We start from the raw sequence: 6,168 nt of genomic DNA on the forward strand, positions 1-6,168 counted from the left end.
GCTCTTTGGGCGCTGGACGCCTGGAAGGGGGCAGGAAGCTGGTGTTGGACGCCAGTTTTGGGCCTTCTAATCCAAAATAAAGTATGGACTATCATATATTTCTGGAAAGCTCTAGAAGTTAGCTTTCCATATCCATTAAGAGAGCTCCATTTGGACTTCTGTAGCTCCAGAAAAGCTCTTCTGAATGCAAGGAGGTCAGATCCGAACAACATCTGCAGTACTTTCTCTGTCTCTGAATCAGACTCTTGCTCCAGCTCCTCAATTTCAGCCAGAAATTACCTGAAATTGAACAAAAACACAAAAAACTCATAGTAGAATCCAAAAATGTAAATTTAACATTAAAACCTATAAAAACTTAATAAAAACTAAATGAAACATACTAAAAAGTATATGAAAATGATGCCAAAAAAGCCTATAAAATATCCGCTCATCACAACACCAAACTTAAATTGTTGCTTGTCCCCAAGCAACTAAAAACACAATAGGATAAAAAAAGAAAATTAAGATACAATAAATTTCTAAGTTTCCAATGAAGCTTAGTTACAATCAGATGAGTGGGACTTAGTAGCTTTTTACTTCTGAATAGTTTTGGCATCTCACTATCCATTGGAACTCAGAATGGTTGGCATCTTTAGGAACTTAGAATCCAGATGATATTATTGACTCTCCTAGTTAAGCTCTTTTTGATTCTTGAACACAGCTTTTAGAGTCTTGGCCGTGACCCTAAGCACCTTGTTTTCCAATATTACCACCGGATACAATAATGCCACAGACACTTTAACTAGGTGAACCTTTTCAAATTGTGACTCAGCTTTGCTAGAGTCCCCAGATAGAGATGTCCAGAGTTCTTAAGCACACTCTTTTTGCTTTGGACCTCGACTTTAACCGCTCAGTTTCAAGCTTTTCACTTGACACCTTCACGCCACAAGCACATGGTTAGGGATAGCTTCGTTGAGCCGCTTAGGCCAGGATTTTATTCCTTTAGGCCCTTCTATTTACTGATACTCAAAGCCTTGGATCCTTTTACTCTTGCCTTTTGGTTTAAAGGGTTACTGACTTTTTCAATCTGCCCTCCTTTTCCTGTATTTTTGGGCAGTAATGGATTTTTCTGCTTTTTTATTTATTTTTTCTTTTCACCATTTTTTTCTTTTTTTGCATGCATTCATATTTTTTTCTTTTGCAACATGCTTTTTCTTTTTCTTTTTGCTGCTTTTTCTTGCTTCAAAAATCAATTTTTAGATTTTTCATATTACCAATAATACTTTTCCTTTTTCCTTATTCTTTCAAGAGCCAACATTCTAAAATTTCAACTTTAAATATGCATTGTTTAATCATACATTCAGAAAACAAAAGCAATGCCACCACATCAAAATAATTGAACTACTCTTATTTTAAATTTGAAATTCATGTATCTCTTAATTCTTTTCAAATAAACAAATAACATAATAGAAAACAGAAAAATAATAAAAGGAAAGGGAGTAAAAGAGAATGAATCCACCTTTAATGGTGGCGGCTAGTGCTCCTTCTTGAGGATCCAATGTGATGCTTGATCTCTTCTATATCACTTCTTTGCCTTTGTTGCTCTTCCCTCATAGCCCTTTGGTCTTCCCTTATGGCTCTTTGGTTTTCTCTTATTTCATTGAAGGTGGTAGCATGCTCTTGATGCTCCATCCTCAATTACTCCATGTTAGTGCTCAATTATCCAAGAGAAGTTTTCCATTGATCCCAATAGCTTTGAGGAGAAAAGTATATCCCTTGAGGCATCTCAGGGATCTCATACTGAGGCGGATACACAGGCTCTTGTGCATGATTTCTAGTTTGCTCCATCCTCTTCTTAGTGATGGGCTTGTCCTCCCCGATAGATATATCTCCATTTATGACAATTCTGGCTGAATTGCATAGATGACAGATGAGATGTGGGAATGCCAACCTTGCATTAGTGTGAGACTTCTCAGCTACCTTGTACAATTCTTGAGGAATCACCTCATGTGCTTCCACCTCACTTTCAATCATGATGCAATGGATCATGATGGCTCTGTCAACAGTCACTTTTGAACGATTGCTAGTGGGAATAATGGATCTTTGGATGAATTCCAACCATCATCTAGCTATGGGCTTTAGGTAAGCCCTTCTTAGTTAAATGGGCTTGCCTTGGGAATCCTTTTCCACTGTGCTCCTTCCACACAGATGTCTGAGAGCACTTAATCCAATCTCTTATCAAAGTTGACTCTCCTAGTGTAAGGATGAGGATCTCCTTGCATTAGAGGCAAGTTGAATGCCAACCTCACACTTTCCGGGTTGAAATCTAAGATTCTCTCTCAAACCATGGTACTCCAATTCCTTGGATTTGGGTTCATACTAGTGTCATGGTTTTTAGTAACCCATGCATTAGCATAGAAATCTTGCACTATGAGAATCCCAACATCTTGAATGGGATTGGTTAGGACTTCCTAACCTCTTCTCCGGATTTCTCTTCGGATTTCCAGATACTCATTCTTCCTGAGCTTGAAAGGGACCTCAGGGGTCACTTTCTTCTCTGTCACTACTTCATAGAAGTGGTCTTGATGAACTTTGGTGATGAATCTCTCCATTTCCCAAGATTCAAAGGGAGTGGCTACTGTATTTCCTTTCCTCTTTCTAGAGAAGTCTCCAATCTTGGGTGCCATGAATGGTAATGGAAAGAAAAAAGCTATGCTTTCCTACACCAAACTTAAAACTTTGCTCGTCCTCGAGCAAAAATAGAGAGAAGAGAAGAATGGAGTAGAAGAAGAAGAAAATATATGAAGATTTAGGGAGAGAGAGGGCTTGGCCTTGTGGGGTGTATTAGGGTATGAGAGGTGTGTGTATGAAGGGTTATGAAGAGGGGTATTTATAGGATGGGGGTAGGTTAGGTTTTGGCCATAGGGTGGGTTTTGGGTGGAAAATTTGATTTTGAAGTGGGTGGGGGGAGGTGGGAGTTATGATGATTTTGGAGAAGTGGTATGGATGTGATTGGGCTAGGGTTTATAGGGAAGTGTGTATGGAGAAGTATGAAAGTAGGTGGGGTTAAGTGGGGTAGGTGAAACATGTTGTGGGACCTACTGGTCCTTGAGAGGTTAGGGAAGTCTATATTCTCTGCTTCTCTATATTGGCGTTTGAACGCCCAAGGGCTGCTCCCTGGCTGGCATTCAACGCCAGCAATGCTGCCCATTTAGGGCGTTGAACGCCCAACAGGGATACCCTGCCTGGCGTTCAACTTTAACACTCTATCCAGAGTGTTCTATTTTCACTGCTGTATTCTGTCTCTGTTCTGACTGCTGCGTATGATCATGACTCTAAAGATAACTGAAATAAAATCAAAATGAAAGAAAATAAAAATAATTAATTAAGATTGGTTTGCCTCCCAGCAAGCGCTTCTTTAACGTCATTAGCTTGATGGTTAGCTCCTTATGGAGGTGAGTATGGGCTCAGATTTTCGCCCCTTACAGTGAATTTTCTTCCTGTCTTCTCATGAATGAGCTCCACATGCTCTAGAGACAGGATACGACTCACTGTATGTGGTAAGGCTGGCTTCTTGGTGAAGATAACTCTCATGCCAGGTGAGAGGCCTTCAGTTGGGACTTTCTTGTCCCTCCAGTCTTTAGGTACTTTCTTCTTAGTACCTTTGTGCTTAGAGCTTGTTGAGGGATGCCCAACACCAAACTTAGAATAGATGTTTGGGGGCTCTGTAATGCTCTGCACAGAAAGAGAGGGTTGGAACACTAGGTGTTGAACAGTTATCTCTCTTTTAGAGCGAGAATTGAGGTGTGGCATCTTGAACAAGATGTGATCCTCCCCTAATTGTAGGGTCAGTTCTCCCTTAGCCACATTAATGATAGCATTATCAGTGGCTACAAAAGGTCTTCCAAGGATAACAGAGTCATCCTCATCCTCTCCAATATCCAGGACTATGAAGTTTGTAGGGATGTAGTGATTTTTAACTTGTACCAGGACATCCTCTACTAAGCCATATGGCTTCTTCATTGTCTTGTCTGCCATCTCTAACGAGATGTTTGAGCTTGTACCTCAAGGATACCCAGTTTCTCCATTACAGAGAGTGGCATGAGGTTTATGCTTGACCCTAGGTCACACAGAATCTTTTCAAAGGTCATGGTGCCTATGGTGCAAGGAATCAGAAAGTGTCCAGGATCTGGAAGCTTCTGTGGTAGCCTCTGCTGAACCAAAGCATGGAGTTCTTTGGTAAGCAGTGGAGGTTCTTCCTCCAATAGCCTTGTACCAAATATCTTGGCATTCAGCTTCATAAGAACTCCTAGATACCAAGCAACTTGCTCTTCCCTAGTGTCTCTATCCTCATCAGAGGATGAGTAGTCATCAGAACTCATGCACTGCAGAAGTGCATGCAAAGGAACCTCAATGGTCTTTATGACTTTCTTTGGTTCTGGGATAGAAGGTTCTTGAGTGGGACTTAGGCACTCAAAGGGTGTTCTTTCACTGGCTTTTAACGCCAGCTCTGTGAGCTCTTTGGGTGTTGAACACCCTTGCTTTCCCCCCTTACTGGCATTAAACGCCAGTCCCTCTAGTGTTTTGGGCGTTGAATGCCCAGCAGGGATGGCCTTGCTGGCGTTCAACGCCAGCTTCCCTGGGTGTTTGGGCGTTGAACGCCCAGTGAGGGGTTTCTCACTGGTGTTCAACGCCAGAAAGCCTGCCTGGTTGGGCGTTGAACGCGCAGTGAGGGGTTCCTCACTGGCGTTCAGTGCCAGAAAGCCTGAATATTTGGGCCTTGAACGCCCAGCCAGTGCTCCCTGGCTGGCGTTCAACACCAGCTCTGCTTCCAGGATGGACATTGAAGGCCCAGTGGTATGTCCTTCACTGGCGTTCAACGCCACCCCATCCTCTCCATATTCGGCCTCTTCCTCCATGGTTATAACCTTGCACTCTTCTCTAGGATTTAACTCAGTATTACTGGGAAGAGTTTCAGGAGGAACCTCAGGGATCTTCTTGCTCAGTTGACCAAATTGCACCTCCAAGTTTCTAATGTAGGACCTTGTTTCATTAATGAAACTATGAGTGATCTTAGAGAGGCTGGAAACCAGAGTTACTAAGTCAGAGAGGCTCTACTTAGAGGTTTCCATATTCCCTTGAGAAGATGGGAATGGTGGTCTGTTATTGAACCTATTCTGGTTCCTTCCACCTTGATTGTCATTGAAACCTTGTTGAGGTTTCTGTTGATCCTTCCATGAGAAGTTAGGATGATTCCTCCATGAAGGATTGTAGGTGTTTCCATAGGGTTCTCCCATGTAATTCACCTCCTCCATGGTAGGTTGATCAGGATCATAAGCTTCTTCTTCAGAAGTAGCTTCCTGAGTACTGCTAGCTGCAGTTTGCATTCCAGTCAGATGCTGAGAGATCATATTGACTTGCTGAGTCAAGATCTTATTATGTGCCAATATGGCATTCAGAGTTTCAACTTCATGAACTCCTTTCTTCTGAGAGGTCCCATGGTTTACAGGATTTCTTTTAGAAGTGTACATGAATTGGTTGTTTGCAACCATCTCAATGAGTTCTCTTGCTTCTACAGGTGTTTTCTTCAAGTAGAGTGATCTACCTGCAGAACTGTCCAATGAAATTTTGGATGTCTCAGATAGACCATCATAGAACATGCATATGATAGACCATTCTGAGAGCATGTCAGGAGGACATCTCCTAATCAGTTGCTTGTATCTTTCCCAAGCTTCATAGAGGGATTCACCTTCTCTTTGTCTGAAGATTTAAACTTCCACTCTAATTTTGCTCATCATTTAAGAAGGAAAGAATTTAGCCAGAAAAGCATTAACCAACTTTTTCCAAGAGTCAAGACTCTCTCTAAGTTGGGCATCCAACCATAGCTTAGCTCTGTCTCTTACAGCAAAGGGAAAGAGCATAAATATGTAGACTTCAGAATTAACTCTATTAGTCTTTACAGTATCACAGATCTGTAAGAACTCAGCTAAAAACTGATGTGGATCTTCCATTGGAAGTCCATAGAATTTGCAGTTCTGCTGAAGAAGAAAGACTAACTGAAGCTTAAGCTCAAAATTGTTAGCTCCAATGGTAAGTATAGAGATACTTCTGCCATAAAAGTCAGAGGTAGGCATGGTGAAGTCACCAAGAACCTTTCTGGGCTCCTCTTGAGGTTCGGTCATGTCTTCC

General features: G+C 41.7%; 1 non-coding gene across 1 annotated transcript; it reads left to right on the plus strand.

Annotated features, from left to right (window-relative positions):
- Positions 1–5,659: 5,659 nt before the first annotated feature.
- LOC148567200 (small nucleolar RNA R71) lies at positions 5,660–5,768 on the plus strand. The gene has a single exon (XR_015882663.1). It is a non-coding gene; the product is annotated as a small nucleolar RNA R71 (small nucleolar RNA).
- Positions 5,769–6,168: the final 400 nt, after the last annotated feature.

Source organism: Arachis ipaensis, chromosome B4 (assembly GCF_059453495.1).
Source record: "Arachis ipaensis isolate K30076 ecotype BB chromosome B4, ASM5945349v1, whole genome shotgun sequence".
NCBI lineage: Eukaryota > Viridiplantae > Streptophyta > Magnoliopsida > Fabales > Fabaceae > Arachis > Arachis ipaensis.